Source organism: Ursus maritimus, unplaced genomic scaffold (genome assembly GCF_017311325.1).
Source record: "Ursus maritimus isolate PB19 unplaced genomic scaffold, ASM1731132v1 scaffold_13, whole genome shotgun sequence".
Lineage (NCBI taxonomy): Eukaryota > Metazoa > Chordata > Mammalia > Carnivora > Ursidae > Ursus > Ursus maritimus.
Genome location: NW_024423675.1, coordinates 31,265,609 through 31,290,081, shown reverse-complemented (window position 1 = coordinate 31,290,081; position 24,473 = coordinate 31,265,609). Strand labels below are relative to the sequence as shown.

Sequence of the window (24,473 nt, the reverse complement as noted above, 5' to 3'; positions counted from 1 at the left end):
AAGCCAGCCAAGTTAAAATTAATTTTAAAAGGCCTGAGGGAACATATCATATGATTAATAAAATCAATATGCAATATGTTAAATATATCTTTTTAAATCAATGTTGCTAGCAATGTTTCTTATAATGTACTTATGTTTACATATAAATTAAATTATATTCCTTTCCATCATATTACCTTTTGTGACTTTTTATGCTTATGAAAGTAGTGCTGTTTATGTAGAAGACTTGGGAAATACCAAAAAACATAAAGAAGGGAAAAAGTCATTCATAATTCTACAGCCTAGAAATATTATTGTTAATTTGCGGTGCATTTTCTGCATGTTTTGATACATGGGATTATAATTTACATACAGCTTTGTGTCCTGGTCTATTTTTTTTTTCATTTAACATATTGTGAGTACATTCTTTGTCATTAAACATTTTTAGAAAATATCTTTAATGGCCACATACTGTTCTCTTTGAAAACAGTACCATATTATTTTTGCCTGTTCTTCTATATATTAGGCCTTTGGATAATGTCTAAATTTTTAAGATTATATATATTGCTGAAGAAAAAGTGCTATAATAAAACAACTATCAGGTAAATAACTCTAAATGTTCAGCCCTACACCAAGTTGTTAATTACATTATTTAATTTAATCTTCATGATTTTCTATAAGATAGATATAACTATCCACATTTACAGTCGAGGAAATAGGTTCAGTGAGAAGAAAAAAATAACTTACGCTAAGTCACACAACCAGTAAGAAGTACAGGAGCTATTTGAACCAAAATTTTCTGATGCCCAGCTTCTCTCTGACCAGGAAAACCACAGCTTTGATTGGACCTTTAAGATTAAATCCAAGAAAACAAATTATTGAGGGAAAGGGACCAACATTTTAAAATACTGCGAGCACATTTGAGAATGTACGTATCTTCTAATCGGCATTAAGAGTAATTAAGTTTTAAACCTTTGCCATTTTTAGAGATGAATCTTTTAACTCTTATTTATTACCCTTTTCTTTGATTACTGGTTAACTAGTTTCTTATGACTTCCAGCCATTTTTGTCTCATGTTGGAGAATTCCATGTTCATATACTTTTGCTATTTTTCTATTAGGCCTTTGTGTTTTCCATATTGATTTGTATAACCTCTATATACTAAGGATATCATATTTTTCATATTTGTGGTAGTTTCCTAGTTCAGACAATTTTGTTTTAATTTTTTGGCATATAAAAATTTACTCATTTTTTGGTTCATTTTAGTAGACAAATTTTTAGAGCAGTTTCAGGTTCACAGCAAAATTGAGTAGAAGGTATAGAGATTTCCCATATTCCTCCTTCCCCCTAACATGCACAGCCTCCCCTGTTATCAACATTCACCACCACACTGGTACATATGTTATAAATGATGAGCCTATACTGACATATCATCATCACCCAAATACCATAGTTGATATTAGGGCTCTCTTGGTGATGTACATTTTAATGGTCTGGACAAATGCATAATGACATGTATCAACTATTATAGTATCTTAACATTTACATTTTTAAAAGTCAGTTCTATCAGACTTATATTTATTTGTCTTTTGTACTTTGTAAAAGTTTATTTAACTATTAGATGAACGTTACAAGTGTTAGGTGAATTTTCTTTACAAATATTTTGTTTTACTTTATATAGGTTACATAATCATTTTTATATTAACTTATTTTAGACATACAAAAAACACATGGAATGATATAAATACACAGAGCTACAATACAATTTAAAAAATATGGGGCACCTGGGTGGCTCAGTCGTTAAGCATCTGCCTTCGGCTCAGGTCATGATCCCAGGGTCCTGGGATCGAGCCCCGCATTGTGCTCCCCTCTCAGCGGGAAGCCTCCTTCTCCCTCTCCCACTCCCCCTGCTTGTGTTCCCTCTCTTGCTGTGTCTCTCTCTGTCAAATAAATAAAATCTTAAAAAAAAATAAAATAAAATAAAACAGAACATTACTGAGCTATGTAACCCTCCCAGTAACATTCTCTTTCCTTCTCTCTAGAGGTTTTTGCAATTTTGATTTTGGCTTTATCATTCCCAAGAATCTTTTCTCATATATTTTGTTACATATTTTATATCATTTTGCATTTATGCAATTTTTGCATATATGACATTGCATAAAATTGTTTTGTAAATGCTATTGTTTCACAAATACTACCTTACTTATGAATTCTCTAAAGGTTACTTCTTTGATTTAATAATATGTTTTCAGATTTACCTATGTTGATACAAATAATCAGTAACTGATTTCCTAGTAAGTTAGCCAATTTAAAAATTAAGTGAAGATAACTAATTCTAGTGTTTTATCTTGGGTCCTTCCAAAAGTAGACTCTTGAGATGAGGCTTCAAGTATAAGTAATTAATTTGTAAAATACAAAGAACCTTGGCAGAGTGAGGACACAAGACAGGGAAGAGAAGACAGAAAATTAAGAGTGTGTTATATAAATTAGTGCAGCCCCTATGGAAAACAGAATGGAGATTCCTCAATAAATTAAAAATAGAACTACCATATGATCCAGCAATCCCACTTCCTGATATATATCTGAAGGAAACGAAATCACTATCTCAAAGAAATATCTGCACTCCTGTGTTCATTGCAGCATTAATTACAATAGTCATAACATGGAAACAACCTAAGTGTCCAATGGTGAATGGATTAAAAAAATGTGATATATATATAATAAATATTATTCAGTCATAAAAATGAAGGAAAACCGGCCATCTGTGACAACATGGATGAACCTGGAGGGCATTATGCTAATTGAAGTAAGACAGACAGAGAAAGGCAAATAATGTATGATCTCATTTTTTTAAAGATTTTATTTACTTATTTATTTATTTGAGAGACAGAGCACAAGCAGGGGGAGCAGCAGAGGTTGACAGAGAAGCAGGTTCCCTGCTGGACAGGGAGCCCGATGCGGGGCTCAATCGCAGGACTCTGAGATCATGACCCGAGCCAAAGGCAGACTTAACTAACTAAGCCATCCAGGTGCCCCTGTATGATCTCATTTATATGTGCAATCTAAAGAAAAATGAACTCATAAAAACAGAGTTAAATTGGTGGTTGCCAGGGGCGAGAGGATGGAGGAAATGGGCAAAAGTGGTCAAAGGGTACAAATTTCCAGTTTTAAGATGAGTAAGTTCTGGGAATCTAATGCACAGCATGTTGACTATAGTTAATATTGTCTTGTATACTTGAAAATTGCTAAAAGGGTAGATCTTAAAAGTTCTCACCATACACACAATAAAAGGTAACTATGTGAGGTGATAGATGTGTTAACTAATCTTTTGTGGTAATCATTTTGCAATATATTCCTATATCAAATCATCATGCTATACACCTTAAACTTATATGTTCAAGTTATATGTCAATTATATCTTAATAAAAATGTGGAAATAAAACACTGTGTATGAAGCCAGCTGCCACCAGTGGGTGGGTGACTGGAGCATCATTCTGCAGATAATGGTATAAAACAATATGCCTCAAAGGATAGTCATTCATCAACTCCCATCAGTCATTATTTAAGGGCTGTTCCTGGGATATGTTAATTCCCCAGCATTTCTGACCTGCAGCACACTCTTGGACAGAAACCCAAGCAGAGGAACACAGATGTCACCCATTGGAAGTCACCTGAGTACACCAAAATGGTATAATCCAAGGCAGATAGGGAAGACGACTATAGCATCTACTATAGCCAGGGAAGGCAGAGTGAAACTTATATCTTTGTTCCTTGCTAGGAATGATGTAATTTGCCACAATTCTCTTAGAAAGACAGCTGACTATCTATATATCAAGAGCTTTAGAAAGTTGGTACTAAGGTCAACCCCATAAAAATAATATAATTACACACACACACACACACACACATATATATATATATATACACACATATATATACACACACACATATATGTGTATATATATGTATATATATATTCATCACAGTGTTACTTATAATGTTAAGAAATAAGAAATAATTTAAATGTCCAACAATAAAAGACTGGAAAATTTATATGTCTAATGGATAAAATTTTGCCATTAAAGCTGAGAATTATGAAGATTATGTAGCTATATGAGAAAATGTTTTTGAGGGAGAAAGCAAGAAAAAGAAAGGCAAAATATGAGATGTAATATTTAAGAATGATAATAACATGATTGTGCTGGGGGTTGGGCTTATGTAGTTACATTATTTTTATGCTGAAAATAACATGTTTTTAAAGCGATATAAGTATTGCTATAAAGATCATCCAAAAATATTTTAATATGTGCTTTCTATCTATAATTTCTGAGGTTCTATATATAATCTCATCTTGCCATCACAAAAATTTTATGAAATAATTAAATTTAGTATTAGTGTCCTTATTTTACAGATGAGGAAATTAAATCTCAGAAATGGCCAAATGGCTAGAAAGTGATGAAACTGTGATTAGACTATATTTCTTTTGACTCCTGGCCTTGTGCTCTCTATGACAGTGGTGCATATCTGTTATGCGCGCTTGCCCAGCATCCTTATATAGTGACTGGATTTCTTCTTTTATTTTTAAGAACCTCCTCATTTTCTCATCTTCAAGGGTGAGTAGTAAACCTAAGTCTGACTAGTGAGAGTCCACAGTAATTGGTGAAGAATTGGACACGTGACCCAAGTTAGACCAATCAAGGACAGCCCAGGACTTTTGATGGTTTTTTCCACCAACCTTGCTAAACTGCTAGAAAATGGAAAGCCTGGAGTCGCCCATGCTTTGTCAGCTCATGAGAGAGTCTGCCTGAGAATGGAGGAAAACAGCTAGAAATGGAGAGAGACCAATTTCTTATGCCATTGTTAAAGAACGCAGATATTCAGATCTGGCCATGCCTCAAGCCAAGGTCTACCCTTGGCCTTTTCAGATTTGTGAACCAATACATTCTTTTTTTTCCTTTTAATTACGATAATTAGATTGAGGGTTGCTGTCATTTTTCACCTAAAAGTATCCTGGCTAATATGGAGATCACTTGTAGTTACTGACAAATCTTAAAAATGTTGAGTTGGCCAAGCCAAGATAGGTTGCAAGGTAATGAATGTTCCCCTCATACTAGCTAGAATGTGGTCCAACTATACTATGCAGTAGCAAAGCAGATGGTTAAACTGTTACCGGTCACACCTTTGGACTCAGGTTCTGTGTCTACTGAGGTTAGAACTTGAGGAAACTTGGTAAAAACATGTCAGGATCCTGGAATATTATAGCCAATTTTCAATACTTTAATCTTGACTGTTTGAAAGCAAAAAAGGAAGAAAACACAGTCTTGTTCTATGGCTACATCTAACAATCCAAGACAGCTGAGATTCAAATACGCCCTGTGCTTTAAAAATTGAAAAAGCCAAATTCTTCACCCTAAGAAAAGGTTAGTGCATGGAAAGCCAAGGAGTCCAACAACAACACTGCAGATAAGATGAGGATGTAGGAGAAGCTACAATATGATTTCCCAGGCCCTTCCCAAGAACCTCAACTGCTACTTCCTGCCTGAAGAACATGGTAGGTAGGAGGTTTTCAAGTAGAAATGACAGAAACTCCAATCCAATGATCTTAATTAAAAAACAGTAGAGGGGCACCTGGGTGGCTCAGTCGTTAAGCATCTGCCTTCGGCTCGGGGCGTGATCCCAGCGTTCTGGGATCGAGCCCCGCATCGGGCTCCTCTGCTGAGAGCCTGCTTCTTCCTCTCCCACTCTCCCTGCTTGTGTTCCCTCTCTTGCTGGCTGTCTCTCTCTCTGTAAAAAAAAAAAAAAAAAAAAAAAAAAAACAACCAAAAAAACAGTAGAAAGCACTTTCCCTGTCATACCAGCAAGAGATATGGAGAGGATTAGTTATGACTTCCAATATCAACCAATCGTTCTTTACCACTATAAACCTTTGAGCCAAGAGTTGGAAGGTGGGTAGAGCATTGAGGCCTACTGCTAAGAAACAGAAACTACAGTCTCAGATTTCTCTTGAAACTATGATTCAACATTATCTCAGTTTCCATTTACTAGTTACTAGTCTATAGCATAAACCAAATGCAAATTAACTGGATGCCTACCAATGTTTTAATGATGTTTTCCTTCCAGAAAAACTCCAAACCTGGCAAGAAAATGCTCATGAGTACTTAACCCCTAAGCATTCCCTCTACCATCAAAACTTCACCAACAGGAAGTGTATTGCTAGCATATAGTAGCCACCAAAAAGAGATATCAAATGTACCCACAAGAAGGTAACTGCCAAGTAAAATCCACCATGATGCAGATTCCTGCCCAAGGGACTCACTGTCCCTCCAGGGCAGTGAGAACTTACAATCCCTAATGAGTAGAATAACTGTTTATTTACTTTTTACCTCTTCCCATTTCCAAATGAGAATTTTATTAAATTTATCCTTTATTTACTCCACCATTTTCTATCACATTTGCTGTAGGAAGTTAAACAAATATATCATTAGTCATAGACTTTCAGACAATAAGAAGCTATATCTGAGACTGACAGGCATAAAGCAAAGACCCTGACCTAGAGGTAACAGGATAACCGTACAACATTCATTTTTACTCTTTAGACAGGAGGTTCCCCTGTAGTATTTGTTGTGCATAAAATAGTTGTTTTGTGTTACACAGGAGCAAAGTATGTATAAAAATAATTGTTGAAGTGTATGAATTAAAAGAAAGTGTATGTGTTTGCTGGAAAACTACATGTGCTATAATAGAGATGTATTGATTTTACCTATCAAGTATCCTTGGCAACAGAACCCCTTTTTCTTACAGACCCTTCTATTTTCAATGCATGATATTTGGATGAGCTGTCCCAGGTCTAGGAGTATACTCTGACCTTATCATTCACGATCAGAATCAATAATAACTTCTTAAGAGATGGCACATGACCCAAGGCAGATCAACCAAATTAGCCTGAAGATTTTTGCTAGCAGCGCCTGCGTGGCTCAGTCGGTTAAGCATCTGCCTTCAGCTCAAGTCATGATCCGAGGATAGAACCAGAGAGAGAGGGAGACTTTTGATAACATTGTGTGAGCACCTAAATTTAGCCATACCCAAAGCCCATATATACTACCTGCATTTCTCAGTTATTTGAGCCATTAAATTCCATCCTCTGCTTTGGTAAGTACTGAAATTTGGAAGTCCTAATAAACATAAATATATTTCTTGTCTTACCCTCCACTTCAATAATCAAACTTTTAATTCCTAAATCTTTCTGATATATAATATTTATTAAATTTCTCAAGAAAGAAAGCTTGCACAGAAAAACTTCCTAATCCCTTAAAATTCACTTACTCAGTTGTCTTAAGATTATGAAGGTTTGAAGAAAATCAAGAGCTTGGAGGATGTGTGGTTCAGTCACAGAAGTAGAGTCACTGTGAGTGCTGCAGGATAAGAGATATATTGTAGGGGGCGCCTGGGTGGCACAGCGGTTAAGCGTCTGCCTTCAGCTCAGGGCGTGGTCCCGGCGTTATCGTTATGGGATCGAGCCCCACATCAGGCTCCTCCACTATGAGTCTGCTTCTTCCTCTCCCACTCCCCCTGCTCGTGTTCCCTCTCTCGCTGGCTGTCTCTATCTCTGTCAAATAAATAAATAAAATCTTCAAAAAAAAAAAAAAAGAGATATATTGTAGGACGTAAACCTTACACAGTTGTGGGAAGAGCTAGGGAATTGACAATGCAGAAGGGAAAGTAGGAGGATCAGAGAAGGAGTCTCTAATGAGTCCTCCTGAAGCACTGGTATAGGTAAAAATGTCCATAACTTCAGGGAATTCTGAGAAGACCAGCACATCTAGCCACCAAAGTGGGACTATGGGGGGAGGGGGCGGGTAGGTCTATGAAAAGTTTCCATCAAAGTATAGCCACACATCTGGTGATAAGCTGGAACTGCTTTTTTTTTTTTTTTAATATTTTAAAATTTATTTTAGAGAGAAAGAGAAAGGGCNGAGGGAAAGAGAATCCTGAAGCAGGTTCCCCTCTGAGCACAGAGCCTGACATGGGGCTTGATCCCAGAACCCCAAGATCATGATCTGAGCCAAAATCAAGAGTTGGCTGCTTAAGCAACTGAGCCACCCAGGCTCCCCTTGGAACTGCTCTTAATCACAAGGGCCGAGAGTTGGGAAGAAGAGCTCCTCTCTGTCACTTTATCTAACCACAAAGACCTCCAGAGAGTAAAGGCTGCTGTTTCACACTTGTGCCTTCCAAATCTGATGCAAGTTCTCTTTTGGTCAACTTTAACTTGCAATCTTTTTTTTTTTTTTTTTTAAGATTTTATTTATTTATTTGACAGAGATAGAGACAGCCAGTGAGAGAGGGAACACAGCAGGGGGAGTGGGAGAGGAGGAAGCAGGCTCATAGCAGAGGAGCCTGATGTGGGACTCGATCCCGCAACGCCGGGATCACGCCCTGAGCCGAAGGCAGACGCTTTAACCGCTGTGCCACCCAGGCGCCCCGACTTTAACTTGTAATCTTACAGGAGATAGGATTCTGGGAAATGTGGTTCTTAGCTTAACCAAGTTGACACAGCACAACCTAAAACAGTTCTCTCCTAGTCAACTTGTCATCAGTGCATACCTTTTTAACCATATTCCATCTAAAGCAAAAGAAAAACCATGCTTCTGCCTAACATCATGCAACTATCTTTTGCTTAACTGAAAGCACATTATTCCTCCCCCCAAAGAAGAATATACAAAATACCATCTTGGAGTGATTTCTTCTCCACATTCGCTTTTTGATATGCTGTAACTAAAGACTGAGCCATCAGTTTAACCACTATCTTCTTTATATAGTTGGGAAATATGAAAAGGGAACAAGAAAGGAAAATGATCAGTTAGTATAGGTAAAAATAAGTTCATGTCAAAATAAAGAAGAAATACTCATAACTACAACACTCATTATTTCACCAACTGGTCCTATAATTATAGCTGATATTTATGACCTTCTTCACCAGCCATTCCATAATCCCTTTGCTCTCAGCAAGCCTCTAAGTTGGTGGTAGTTTCTTCGTAGTGAGATCATCAAAACTTTCATTTTGAAATAGTCTATACCTTTACCAGTCCTGCCTCTGTTGATTGGTTATAATTTTTCATTAAATTTTACCATAGGACATGAAAGTACTATGATGCACCTCAAAGAATCCCCCCCCATTCCAAATATCCTCCCCGTTCTCCTTTGTATAGGAGTAACCCAATTTCCTCTTCATAGTCGGGAACAATCACTCCAATAATATAATAACCCCCCTTCTTATCAATTGGTAAGGTGGCATGAGGAGCCCACAGTGGCCAGTTAGTCTCAACAATCAGTTTAGTGAGACCCTTGCTATGTCCCCTAGGGGAATTGCCCCTCCCTTGGGAACTAAGGCCTCCAAACCAGCAAAAATAAGAGGAAAAATATTGATAGATAGACACTCCCATTTCTGCCCCCTTGGATCTTAGTTAAGGGGAAAACACTATCATATTATGGTCTTAGAGTCAGATAATACGGCTAATCTTGAAGACATCATTTCAGCCCCAAAAGGTGATACTGTCCAACTGGCACCACCGCTGACTTTTCACACAGTTCCATCAGGCCAGCTGCTTCAGGGTAATAGGTAACGTGATAAGTTCAGTGAATTCTATGAACATAAGCCCATTGCCACACTTCAGTGGTTGTAAAATAAGTTCATTAGTCAGGGGTAATGTGGTGTGGAATTCTATGATGTTAAATAAGGTATTCCGTAAGTCCAAGGGTGATGGTTTTGGCAGAATCTTGACAGATAGGGAAGGCAAATCCATATCCAGAGAAGTATCTATTCCGGTGAAAATAAAGCAGCATGATGGAAGAGTTCATTGCAATCATCCTGCCAGCAGATGGCTGGCAAGATGACCAGGGGAATGGTGCCATATTAGATTTTGTCTATTGGCAGGTTGGACAGTCAGCACTGGCTGTGGCCAGATCAGCCTTATGTTGCTAAGTCCATACAAAACCTCCATCCTTGTTTACATGGCCACTTTCTGTGCTTATTTGGTGAAGACAGCAGTAGCTGGGGATAGATTCTCACTGACAGCCACAGAATAGCAACTTTTCAAGTGATTATTAGAATCCTCCTTTGCTGATGTCACCCTTTTTGACCCTTAACATAGATCACAAATATCTCCATATGTGTAGACATAGTCAGAAGTCTATCTACATATCTCTTTCCTAGATTATCTTGTAACCAATTTTCTGACTGTGTTCCTTCCAAGTCTCTGGCTATTCTTCCAAACATTAAGCACTGCATATGAATCAGGGTAGATCCATGTCTCTGGCCTTCTCTTCTTCTAGGAAGAAACGAACAACCATATGCACTGCTCTGAGTGTTGCCCATTAGTGCTATTACTCAGTAGAGCTATAGTCCTGCAGCTCTGCTCCTTAGAGTCCTGCCAGCATATTGTGCAGAACCACATGTAAACCAAACCACAAATTTTGTTCGTCTTTAGTAGGTTAGTCATAGGGGGCTCCCTATCAGGCCATAGGTACAGGTTGAGATGGAGGAAGCAACGTAGACAGAAATAGGGGCCATGAGCATCTGTGACACTTGCTCTGCACTAACTTTTGCCTTCAAGACCTGCTTGATCCTGATCTTGTATATACTAGTTTCATTTGATGAAGTGCTGTCCAATATACATGCCTAATATTTTAGCTTGGTGCCAAATACCTGGTTCATGATAGACAGCTCAGATGATTTGGTGACTTAGAGGCCCAGGATCAAGCTTTTAGTTTGATCCTACTACTTACAACTTGCTCAGTAACAAGTCAGAAGCTGCTTTTCAAAAGGGGGAGAGTTCTCTGCAGAGAATGCAAAGCTTTGCTCCAAAATTATTAAAGCTCTGTGCTATGACTGACTTGGAGGGACTGCCGAAGTTTCCATTAGCATCCCAGTCCACCTCTGACCCTTCAAGAGCCATCAGATCTGCTCAGTATGGCAGCCCAGACCTGATACAGAGACTTCTCTTTCTCTGAAAGCTGGCAGCTTTTGGAAATACTTGGTAAATAAGTTGGAATAGCATATATGTTGTCTCCAAAAATCCAAAGAGCCCTAAAACGGGTTTGTCTCTTTCTTAGTGTTAAATGAGGTAGGTGAGGTAGCCTGACCTTCATCCTCAAAGGGATGTATCAACATGCTCCAGACCACCAGACCTCCAGATATTTCACAAAGGGGACAAGCCCCTGAATTTTCATGTGGTATTTCTATATTATACAAGGGCTTACATTTCCAAGGTGGTGAGTTTTCTCTTGTATGTTATAAGATTAGCCTTCTGAAAAGTATCATTTCTAATAAGGAAGAGCTAAGTGATAGTGAACAGGATCTTCAAACCAACCATAAGTAATGTTCTGAAAGAAAGCAGAACACTAAGATAAGAAATGAAACCAAAGGCTAAAATCCTAATGGCAATTTGGGGGGGGGGGAGCCTACAGAGTAGGAAACCACAAAATTAGGATATGAAATTATTCTTCTCCTACCATCAAAAAGAGAATGTCACATTCAAAAGGAATTCTGCAGGTCCTTATCTTCTTCTTTATATTTTGTCCTTGCTTTAAGCATTTGGTATCTCTTTTACTCTCAACCTAATGCTGAGTTCTATCAATTATCCCTGCCATAATCTATTAGTTTCCAATGCCTCCTTGCTGCCCATAAGATAAAAAGCAAAAACAAAACAAAACAAAACAAAAACTCATAGCCAAAGGCTCCTTCAAATATGACCCCATATATCCTTCCAACCTCAGCTGCCCACACAACCTATTCTCAAGCCATGCTGAATTCCTCACCTTTCCTAGAATACACTGCATGTTTTCACAACTACCAGCCTTTGCGTGTACTGGTCCCTCTCCTGGAAAGGACCTCCCTCTTCTTATCCTGGATTGCTCAATTCAACCCCAAGATTCAACTCAAATATCATTTCTTCTCTGATTTCCCTGATTCCCCCAAACAAGTGACTCAGTCTCTTCTCTGGGTTCCCCACAGCATTTGGATCATAATTGTCAGAGTGCTCACCACAAGAGATTGTTGTTTTTCTATCTATATATACATGTTTCAGTGAATAGAACAAAGAAGGAGCATAATAAACATTTGCTCAAGAAATGAATGGATGGATTTATTACCTTCTGGTTTGCCAAGATACTCCACTGTAGAGCCCCATCTATTCACCTGCAATTTGCTGTTGATTTTATTTTAAATCTTTAAAAGGAAAGCTATTTTTCCAAAACAGCTATGTAAGCAATTATCTAAAGTCATTAACAGAATGTTCCTTTGAAATAATTTATTTAGAGGTCATTTAGAAGTCTGGTATTCTATGTCTAATATGTTGATATTTTTGGTGGTCAACCGTTGCATGAATCTCTATATAAGAAAGAGAATTGACCAGTTAATTAAAAAGTTGATCTTTTTATAGTTTACTCTAAGTTACATACTTATCTCAGCCAGAATAGTGGACAGAGACCTTTATTAAAGTCCTTGTTTTCCAACATACTGTGTGACATTTGACAGATAATTCCTCTACTGCTGTTATCTTTCCACTGTAAAATGAAGATAATTCTTGCCCATCTTACAGATTTCTTGAAAATGACAGTTTACTGAATACAAACACTAGTCAAATGCAAGCATTATGAGTATTTTTTGTGCCTAATAAACATATCGGTACATTTAGTGAGTACTAATGATTTGTGTACTCTATGATTTATTTAATATTAAATCTCTTGGTAGATAGAGATCTACCTGCACAATGTCTGAGCAAAACAGAAGCCTAATTAACATATATTTAAATATCTGCATTTCAAAGAAAATCATTGAGACAGTACCTGGAAAATTCAGAAGTATTTGCTTCATAGTTGGAGTTAATATTTTTTCTGTCACTATTGTGGCTAATATCTTACTTTCACCAGAAAGAAACAAGTAATTTGTAGTCATACTAATCTAGTGTAGTAGTCCTTGTGTCTAGTTCAAATTCCAGCCCAGCTAAATCCCAACACAGTGGTATAGAGTTTTAAATTGGTAAATTTAAGGAATCTATGGAATGCTAACTTCTGAATTTTTTTTGAGAACTACAGATTCTCAGTCACTCCTGCTGACCGATAAATGTAAATGTCCACCGGAATACTGAAATACACTGATAATTTGTTTTACCTAAATTAGAAGTGTTACTTTGCTCCAACTAAATTAGAAACACCTGTGTCACTTTGCTCTAGTCTTGTGAGTTGTGAAAAGCACGAAGCTCAAGCTGGTCTGCCAGCTGCTTTGAAAATAGTGGGGTGCCTGGATGGCTCAGTCAGTTAAGCATCTGACTCTTGATTTTGGCTAATGGTCTCAGGGTCATGAGATTGAGCTCCGTGTTGGGGCTCCTCGCTGGGCGTGGAAACTGCTTAAGATTCTCTCTCTCCCCCTCTCTCTGCCACTTCCCCCACCCCTTCTCTAAATAAAATCAACAAACAAAAAAATGAAATAGCAGGTTAGTCCTGTGCTGCAGAAGCCGCCCATGCTGCAGGAGCCAGACAAAAGGAACACATTGGAACTAGGAAGGAAAGCCCCTTTCTTCTTAAATGTCTTTCCAGCACCCTCTAGTGACAAAGCTAAAGTTGTGCTACCTGCAAAGACAATGCTTCATCGGCCCATCTCCATTTTCACAGAGCAGGTGAAAAGGATGAATTTAGAGTGAGAGAAAGCAGTGGAGACAGGACAGAACCGACATGATTTGGTATCAAGAATGCACAAAAGGCTTAGCAACTGGTGGCACCTCCAGAACTGGCAGGGAAGGCAGAGGCTAAAAATGGAGGATTGCTGGAACACTGTTGAAGTAGTCAGATCTGCAGATTCCTTCCATCACCTTCTGCAGCAGGCTGAATGTCTTCCTTCAACCCAGTGGGAAGACCAGAGTTTTATTCTTTGAAGACAAACAGAAGGTCTCTGAGCTGGGACATGCCAGGCACAGTGTGAAAATTAGGTGAAAAAGTGAATGCAGACATACTGAGTGCTGAATGTTGAGACCACAGTGTTTTCCTTCCTGGCTTCCAGAAGCTGGCTCGGTGTTGACAACCTTTAGTTCCCCACCCTTAAAATGAGAAGATAAGACTAATAGGACATCCGAGGAAGCCTCTATCATGATGAATAGAGACAAAAACAATAATTGAAACAAAGACCTTAAAAGGAGAAGAAAGCAAAAAAAAAGGGGGGGGGAGAAGAAAGCTCAAATATTCTTGAATAAGTCAGAAAACATTGCAAGATTTTCTTGCAATAAAAAGAACATTTGGGAAACAACATGATAAAAAGTAGGGTGGCAGAAAAGAAAAACCCAATAGTAGTGATAAAAGATTATGCCAAGGAAGTGTCCCAGAAATTAGAGTACAAAGATAAAGAGATGGGAAATGACAGAAAGATGGGAAAATAAAAGATGGTTCAGGAGGCAAAATATTTGCATCATGGATGTTTCAAAAAGGGAAATCAGGTAAACAGTAGCCAGGGAATCACCAATAAAATAATTTAAGAAACTTTCTCAGCACTAACAGATATGAGTTCCCAGATTAAAAGGGCCCACTAAGTGATAGGAAAAAAAAAAAAAAGGATGAAAAATAGATCCAACTAAGGCCCATAAATGGAATTTCAGGATAACAAGGTAAGTTTCAAGAGAGAAAAAAAGAACTACAATATGCCATGCAAAAATGAGGAATAATACTGTCCTCTAAAAAGGGAATGGAGCAGCACTTTCAAAATTAAGAAGAAATAACCATTTCAGTATAGAAAGTGATGTCCAGCCTTCTAGTGTTATGTTAAAATAAAGATATTTTCATGTATGCAAATTCTTAAAATTGTATTTCCCATGCCATGCAGCCTTTCTCAGGAAATAACTGGAAGATGTACTCTAATAAAACGAGGGAGTAAAAAAGAAAGACAAAAAGAAGAGATCAAGAAAACAGGACATTTGGCGCTCCTGGGTGGCTCAGTCAGTTAAGCCCCTGCCTTCAGCTCAGGTCATGATCCCGCGGTCCTTGGATTGAGCCCCACATCCGGCTCCCTGCTCACAGGGAACCTGCTTCTCCCTTTCCTCCCTGTTCATGCTCTCTCTCTCTCTCTTGCTATCTCTCTCTCTCAAGTAAATAAATAAAATCTTTAAAGAAAGAAAGAAAACAGAAGAAACTCAAGGGAATTCTCAGCATGGCAAGGAAGAGAAACTCCTGGACAAGTGCTTTACAGTATCCCTAAAAAGCATGAAGGTCTTCAGATGGATGACTCCATAAACAAATTATTGGAACTGATGGATTACCTAAGAATGATCTTGGGGAAATGGCATGAAAAGGTTATTGTGAAAAGTTAACAGAAGTTTAAATGAAGTCAAGCTAATGAAAAAATCAAGGCTACTATTTTCAAGAAAAATAAAAGCATAAAAGGAAATGTAACTTCAGTAAATTCCTAAAATGCTCAACTATAAATATTGACACAGTCATAATAATGTCAGCAATTAATTAAATCTAAACAAAACTTTTAATGTAACTTTATTGTGAGAAGTGGGGATGGAAAGCAGAGGAGATGAAAGTGTCAGGGAGGATTAATTGTTTTCTTCCCTTCAACATCCTTCTAGCTGGACTAACAATCAATTTGACATAAGACAGATTAACAGGAGAGAATCAAATTCAGTTTTGTATGTACGGGAAATCCACACAGACATGAAATTCCAAACACAGTCAAGCAAAATGAGGTACGTATGTCATCTGAACTAAGGAGAATGGGGTAAGGGTTTGGGACTTCAAAGGGAAGGAATGCAATTCATAGGGCAATAAGAAGAAGAGTAGATACTTGGTAATTAGATTTTTGTCCTACCATACAGATGGGTCACTCAGATAAAATTTATCTCTGATAATAACCCCTATTCTGGAAAAGACTCTCAATTTAGATTCTCCCATACGGTTAGGGGAGAAACAAAAGTTTCTCTTGAACCCTCACGGTCTAGATTGTCTTCAACTCAAAACAGTCCACAGGCCAAAGTGGCATATTTTGGGGCGGCCAGGCCTTGGCCTCCTACAGAAGTTTCAAGGAGCTAAATCCTCAACAACCACATCAGAAATTCAATAGATAACATCTAAAATTGAATAATCAAAATATAAGAGTATAGGCATATTATTTAAAAATATAGATCTGTATGAAGATGGAATCTCTAAAGGAGCAAAAAGGTAAAAAACGATTGCCTCCAGGGAAAGGAATCCGAGAAGAATTTGACAGAAAATTATAATATTTTGTTACATATATTTGACTTACAAACTGTGTATTTATTACTTTTTCAAAAATGACATTAGCCTAAAAAGGAAAAAAGAATATATTAGTTAAAAATGTTTTCATATTCACACTCACCGAACAAATGTGTGCTAAGAATTTACTGTGTGCCCAGGTCAATGTTCTACACTGGGGATGAAACTAGAATAAGACAGAGTCCCTAACCTCAAGGAGCTGACAAGTTGAGACAGGCTAGAAGGGTGGTGAGAGAACCATGGAACAAAGAAATTAGAGGACTTTGCCACCAGTGCTAATTGTAGGATATGAACTATAGCATGGAGAATTTAATTATCTAGAGAAATATGAAAAAAAATTCTTGAAAATAAATATTTTCCACTTAAAACAGATTATTGTATCATCTCATTAATAATAATAATAGCTGCTTTTTTTCTTTTTTACTGCCTCATATGTATGAGATACTCATACTAGGTCTTTTACCTACACCTTTTGACTTGATCCTAATTCTAACAGGGCAAATCTTATTAGCCTCATTTTACAGATGAGCTAAATCATAGTAGCTTTAAGAATAGAAGAGATTCACATCTGTGGTGATGGCCGACACATGATTCAGACTCAAAGGGAGGGAATGAACTAAATTATCTTCTTGGCTTACTTCAAGTACCGTAATTTTACAGTGTATTTCTTTCTTTGGATTGTAGTTGAGAAAGTGGAAAGTCACTGCTGTAGGTTATCAGAAGCTCACAATAGTATTGAAATGGACCTGTGTGCTAGAATGTGGAAATGTCTTTGTCATGCAAATCACTCCTTGAAAATTCAATGTTAACTATTTATATATATATATATATAGTTACCTAAGTTTTTTTCTTTTTAAGTAAATTTCTTAAAATTTCCATGTGAATGAATTCAAAGTACAAAATATGCTTAAGTGCTCTCTTTTTGTAACTCTCAAAATGCTAATATTGTTAATTGTACTCTAATATATTCTGAATAATATAATTTAAACTTTAGCTATTTAACTCCATTTTTCTGCCAATTTAGTTATTGTGCACTTGCCATATTTGTCTCTCTTTATAACCAAAAATAAAAGATGAAAACTGAATAATAAAATGCTTCATTCTATTTTGTATTCATTCTGCCATTCTATTATTGAAACACTTTGAATAATATCTACAGATGACCCATATAACTATCACAATACTGTATTCTAAATTTAAATGAAATGATAATATTTGATGTCTTTTCCTATTATTCTCAATGTATGCTTTCTATCATGATGTCAGATGACCATTCTAAAAAGAGTAGGATGAAATTTCGTATTTGCTAAGAGATTTCTTTGTTTATGTTTCAGAAATGCTCGGTAACTCAAGAGTTCAGCTATTGAAAGTCTATATATCATTGAGCAAACTATAGAAGCTTTTAAAATCCTTCTCATAAGTCTCATAAAAGGTTATTTTCATATTTAAAATGCACTGTGGATTTCTTTTTTGACCAGAAAATGAGTTGAGAGTTATCTGTAAGCCACTGTAATTCCCAGGGGTGTTTTCAATTAATTAGAGTCATGTCAAAACAGGTCTGTTGAAATTAAATTACCTTTGTTCTCCCTTTACAACACATTTCCAAATCCAGGAGGAAAGAGATTCAATAAACTACCAGAAATCAGGTTCTTATTCTCTGAAATATGAATGGTAAATAAAATGTTCTAAAGTTACACAGAGATTTATTTTATGGATTTGGCTTCATTATTCACTGATCTAAAGCTGACCTGTATGAATTAAATAATAAATAAAAAGTGACACCAGGCAGTAGTCATAATCCCTTCTGTCCCTTCCTCTGTGTGGTGCTTATTCTGAGCCCTTGTTAACACATGCCACGTTCTACCTCACTTTGTGTTGTGTGTGTCTTATCCCCCTACTACAATATAGTGTTAAAAAAGCCACCTTTTTAAATTTAACTTCTTATCCCCACTGTACCTAGCTCTGATTTTGTACAAATTTAGCACTCAATACATTATTTTTATTAGTGCTTTTAAAAAAATACGATTAAAGAGTATTTGAAGAATACAATAAAGCAAAAAAAAAAGAAAAAGAAAAAAAGAAATCAAATGAACAGTTTCTTCCTCTAAATATACAGAGATAATGTTTTAAAATATTCCTCCCCTTACTTTTTTCCTGTTTGTGGCCATTTTTATATAGTTATAAGCATGATATCCACTTAATTTGTACATAAAGTTAATGAAGATGAACAATCTCCGTGTTATTTTAAAATCATATAACAGTTCAATAGCTACATAATATTTAACCTAGAGGTATTAAAACATAAAATTATTCCACATTCTTTTGTTGTGAGACATAAAGGTTGTTGCAAACTAAGCTGAGTCTCTAAACCCCCAGTGTTTCTGAAATGCATCATTTTGCAGATGGAAGTGTGGCCAGTGATCTGGGGATAAGATCGCATCTTAAAGTGTAGGTTTTAGGATGAATTGCATCCAACTAAGGGATCCTTGTGTTAGCCACAGCCCTGAAGTATGACATACTGGGGTCATCAGACATTATTGACAATTTTGTCCCCCTACTTTTCTGCCTTGGCCACTCAAAAAACTGACCTTCTCAAGAAAACTGCAGCTTCCAGCAGTTGAGGACCTTGTTTCTAGTGGACAGTAAACTACCCCATATTTATAACCCTAATTAGAATGCTTCCATTAGGGGCACCTGGGTGGCTCAGTCGGTTAGGCATCTGCCTTTGGCTCAGGTCATGATCCCAGGGTATTGGTATCCAGCCCTACATCAGGCTCCCTGCTCAGTGGGGAGTCTGCTTCTCCCTCTCCCTCTGCCCCACCCCACCACTCATGCTCTGTCTCTCTCTATCTCAAATAAATCAATAAAATCTTCAAACAAAAACAAAAACAAAAAGAATGCTTCCATTAAAGAGAAATGAGCCTTTAATCTGAGAAGACTCCTGTTCCTGGGACTTTACCACACATTAACAAAACCTCTTGACTCTATTCATGGACCCCCAGGGCAATCTCTCTGGGCTCTCTCTCTTACCCACATACTTAATCCCAATAACAACTCTGTTGTCCCAGATGCCAGTCTCTGCTCTATACCTATATTCACCTCTCTGTTTGGCCTTTTAAAGCTGATGGTCCACTCAGATTTTTTTTTTTTTTTTAATTTAGGAAAGAGTGGGAAACCTCCACCAAGTTCTACTATGGATCCTCCCTTTTCTGGCACACTCCATTCTTACCAGGCCCAGATCTCAAAAACCCCTTCCAGATTAAAGCCCTGCACCACCTTCTTATTCAAGGAAAAAAATCAGTATCTGATTTTTTGAAAGATTATTTTCACATTTCAAATGTTTGTTGGTTTTACTTAATATGCTATGTTCAGACCTGAATATTTGGCCTGAATATTTTTAAGGTTTATAAAAATTTATTGATATATTTTCTTTAGAGCCAAGGTTAGTTAAGAACTTTTCTCAAAATGACACCACTAATGAGGGGTAGAGCAAGGGCTTAAATCTCCTTGTGTTTTAATTCCCAAGCCTATGTGCTTAACCTTTCACCAGTTTATCTTTCCTATGACCACAGAGTCCAACTATCTTGAAAAGAACAACAGGTAGCAGTTAAAAACAGAACTAATAAGAGTATAAAGGAGGAAGAAGGCATCATCTTGCAAGATTTATGGACTTCTTAACCACACAAACTATGGTTGGCATACAGGCCATTACTGGATAAATGAACAAGACTAAGCAGTATAAAACCACAGGGTCAAAATCTGAGTTGTCATTTTAATAATTAACCACATAATGGACCCAACATGTCACCCTTTGCTAACAAAGAACTAATATAGAACAAAAGCAAATATTGTTGGAATAAATAGTGACTATATAAAAGGAACCCATAATTGAATATTTTTTAGAGGAGAAAGAAAATAGAGATAGCCAATGATTTACAAAGAATATTTAAAAACCTAAATTCTAAATTGGGTACTTATAATCAAACTGCTTAGAGAGTTAGTGTCTGATGAGTGAAACTCTCACCCAGATTATAAAGTCCCTGAAAATAAAAATTAAATAAAATTTCAGTTTACAAAGACCAAACGGTTTTGCAGACACAGATTAACTAAAAACAGATTTCCATGACAAGATTAAACAAAACAAAAATTCCAAACCATGTATTGAGAAAAAAAGAAGGAAACAAAAGGAGACACAAACAAACTGAGGTCTGATTGAGCCTTTCAAATTTAGAGGGAAAAAGAAACTTGTTTATAGTATTCTATAACTAACCTCTGAAGTCAAAGATCAGCTATTCTCACTAAGAGAAAAGTTGACCATTATGAATGTATTACAACAACTATGAGAATTCTGAAGGAGGTAACATGTGTGCTGAGGGAGGGGATTATCACTAATCTGGAGAAAATATGAATGAAAGTACACTGGACCTCTTTTTTTTTTTTTTTTTTTTGGCCTTCCTTTCTATTAATCCCATATATGTAGAAATAATATTGGTATTTCTAGTTGCCAGCTATCTTCTCTGAATCTTTTCCTTAATTTAAAAATGGCTATAATAATCACAAGCAAAGTTGCTGTGGTGATTAGCAGTGATCTGTATAGAGAGATATATTTAAAAACCTGGGCATAGATTAGATTATCAGTGAATTTATTGTTGTTATAATTAACAGAAAAGAATTAGATTCTTTGAAAAGAAGAAATCAGATCACCAGTGAAATTCATATACAATGGTTCTATTATCAGTATTATTGTTGATGTAACAGAAAAGAATTAGATTAGCACATAGGTGAAATTCATATATATATATATATATATATATAGGGAGTTGGAAGAGTGAGAAGGTGAATGGGCAAAAGATTGCAAAACACAAGATATGACAAGAATAAGAGAAGGATAGAGAAGATGGTAGATAGAGGAGACAAGAATTGGGAAGCCCAGTCCACATGAATAAAGATATAGAGAAGGTAAGAGGTAAGCGTTAGAAGGTTTGAGGGTCATACAATATGACTGACATAGATTTCAAGTTATACCAATTGAGAAACAGTAAGAGGAAGAGGTGGTAGACGTATGAGAAAGGAATTAGGAGTCAGACATTATCTTAATATGATTAGGTAATGTTTCCCTGAGTTGGTTTTTGGTTGTAAATTGTTCTTGTTACTTGAGTAATCAAATTCAAAATAAGCACACCTTAAAATATAGTTGTTGTTCGTCCAAGGATTTTAAAACACAGGCATGAAAATTCTACAAGTAAAACAGTACACGAAGTCTCTTATGCTCTGAAAATTAAAATACATGTAATGTGAAAGAATAGAGAAAACTATTTTTGTTCCTTTAGTTATTTTATACACACTATTTAGATCAAAATCAGTCTTGATGGTGGAAATTTAAAAATTAAAGAATTTCTACTTCTAACTATAATAGAGAAATTGATACTGGACTTGCCTTCCTACAATAAACAAATAGAAAACAGAGTAAAATATATGAAACAATGGTCTTCAGACATTGGCCAACAAGAAGTATAAGACTATAATCCCTTAAAGGAAGACAACTGAGATTAGCTTTACAACATCCTTGCTATCTCCCTAGAGGCCTTTTCTAGACCACAGGTTGGGAAGAAGAATCCACAAATAGCATGATGATTTTTTCTGGTTATGAAGACAGAGATTGGAATTTGGATTGACTAAGGCAGCTGTGCTGAATAATAGAAATCTGACCAAAATTTTCTCTCCAAAGTTTAATTTGGCCAAAATCATGTGGTCTCCATATAACTAACCTTCCTATAGAACCATAAGTAATATTGTATTCACTTTGTTGATCTGAAAGGGAAAGAGAAAAAAGTGGTAGATTCAATACAACCACTATTAAAATCCCAATGGATATTTTTGAAGAAATAGAAAGATTTATTCCAAAATTCAAATAGAATCTCAAAAAACCCTTTAGAGCCTAAACAATTCTGAAAAAGAACAACACAGGACTCAAACATCCTTATTTCAAAACTTACTACAAAGCTACAATAATCAAAACAGTGTGGTATTGGTATACAGACATACTGAGAGGCCAATGAAACAGAATAAAGAACTAAGAAGTAAGCCCTAGCATATATGGTCAAATTATCTTTGACAAGGATGTCACTGGGTAAAGGATAGTCTTTTCAACAAATGGTACTGGGAAAGCTGGATATCCACATGCCAAAAAATGAAGTTGTACCCTTACTTACTCTATATACAAAAATTAAGTCAAAATGGATCAAAGACCTAAAAGTAAGGGACGCCTGGCTGGTTCAGTCAGTAGAGCATGCAACTCTTGATCTCAGGGCTGTGAGTTCAAGCCCCACGTTGGGTGTTGAGATTACTTAAAAATAAAATCTTTAGTTATATATGAGTGATGATTCACTAAAGTCTACTCCTGAAACCAATATTACACTATATGTTAACTAACTAGAATTTAAATAAAAACTTTTAAAAATAAAATAAAATCTTAAAAAAAAAGACTGAAGAATAAGTGCTAAAACCATAAAAGTCTTAGAAGAAAATATAGGAGAAAAACTTCATGACATTGGATTTGGTGATGATTTATTTGATGTGACACCAAAAGCATAGGGACAAAAGTAAATATGGGACTACATCAAATTTAAAAACTGTGCAAAGACCAATATCAAGAGAATAAAAAGGTAACCCATGAAACAGGAGAAAATATCTGCAAATCATTTATCTGATAAGGAGTTTATATCTAGAATATATAAGGAACTCCCCAAACCCAACAACAATAAAAAACAAACAAGGGATGCCTGTGTGGCACAGTCAGTTAAGCCTCAGACACTTGGTTTCAGCTCAGGTTGTGATCTCAGGGTTGTGAGATAGAGCCCCGAGTTGGGCTCCACACTCAGCGTAGAGCCTGCTTGGGATTTTCTCTCTCCCTCTCCCTCTGCCCCTCCCTGCCCTTGCATGTATGTGCAAGCTCTGTCTCTCTTTATACACATATTTTTTTAAATGGGCATAGGACATGAATAGATAGTTTCCAAATAAGATATATAAATGCCCAATAAACACATGAAAAGATGCTAAACATCACTAATTATTAGGGAAATTCAAATCAAAAGTACAATGAGAGATATCTCATGTGCATTAAGATGGCTACTATTAAAACAAAAAACAAAACCAAGAATAACAAGTGTTGGTAAGGATGTAGAGAACTTGGGATCTTTGTACACTGTTGGTAGGATTGTGAAATGGTGCAACCACTATGGAAACCAGTATAGAGTTTCCTCAAAAAATTAAAAGTAAAACTACAATCTGATCCAGCAATCCCACCTCCAAACAAACTAAAAATAGGGTCTCAAAGAGATATTTCCACACTCATGTTCAAAGCAGCACTATTCATAATAGCTTACAGGTGGAAGCAATACAAATGTCCATCAATGGATAAGTGGGGAGAAAATGTGGCATATACATGCAGTGGAATGTTATTCAGCCTAAAAAGGGAAGAAAATTGTGTCCTTTGGTACAGCGTGGGATGAACCTTGAAGATATTATGCTAAGTGAAATAAGCCGGTCACAAAAAGAAAAATCCTGTATGATTCCATTTATATGAGGTACCTACATTATAAAAATTCATAGAAACAGAAAGTAGAATGGTCATTACTGGGGCTGGAAGGAAGAGGAAAAGGGGAGTTGTTTTTTAATGGGCATAAAATTTCAAGTTTGCAAGATGAAAAAGTTCTGGAGATCTGATCTACAACATAAATGTACTTACCACTACTGAACTGTACATTTAAAAACTATTAAGATGATAAATTTACACTGTGTATTTTTACCACAATAAAAAATTATGTATTCCTACCCTATACAGTAATGTGTATACCTCCAATAATGCTTCCTTGAAGGTAAAAGATGATGGTAAAAAAAACTGAGTCCTGTGTCTGAGGACAGAGATAAATTTTATTTCAGATTCAAACAAGGAAGAGAGAAGAAACTTGTGATTATAGTGCATCAACTTTCTAACAAAGAATTAACTGTTGAAAGATGTTTTGAAACTGAATATGGAATTCATGGGAAAGAACTCTGATGGGAGACCTTACGTTATTATTATCCACTTGTGAAAATCTACGCAACAACACCGTTGATATTTAATGAAGAAATCCTTAAAGATAAATGCATGACAGTAGATAGTAGCCATGGCAGCAATAGGTCCTGTGTGCTTCCTGCTGTGGAAATAAGCATGT

The 24,473-nt window shown here is 36.4% G+C and overlaps 1 protein-coding gene across 4 annotated transcripts in view; it reads right to left on the bottom strand.

The window, feature by feature from the left end:
• The window catches only part of PKIB (cAMP-dependent protein kinase inhibitor beta), a 190,157-nt gene that overhangs the window by 127,431 nt on the left and 38,253 nt on the right, over positions 1-24,473 (bottom strand). For all 4 annotated transcript variants that reach the window (XM_040627738.1, XM_008691148.2, XM_040627750.1 and 1 more), the window contains exon 3: positions 727-827. The gene's annotated coding sequence lies outside the window, so the exon portion shown is untranslated. The remainder of the gene's footprint in view (positions 1-726; positions 828-24,473) is intronic.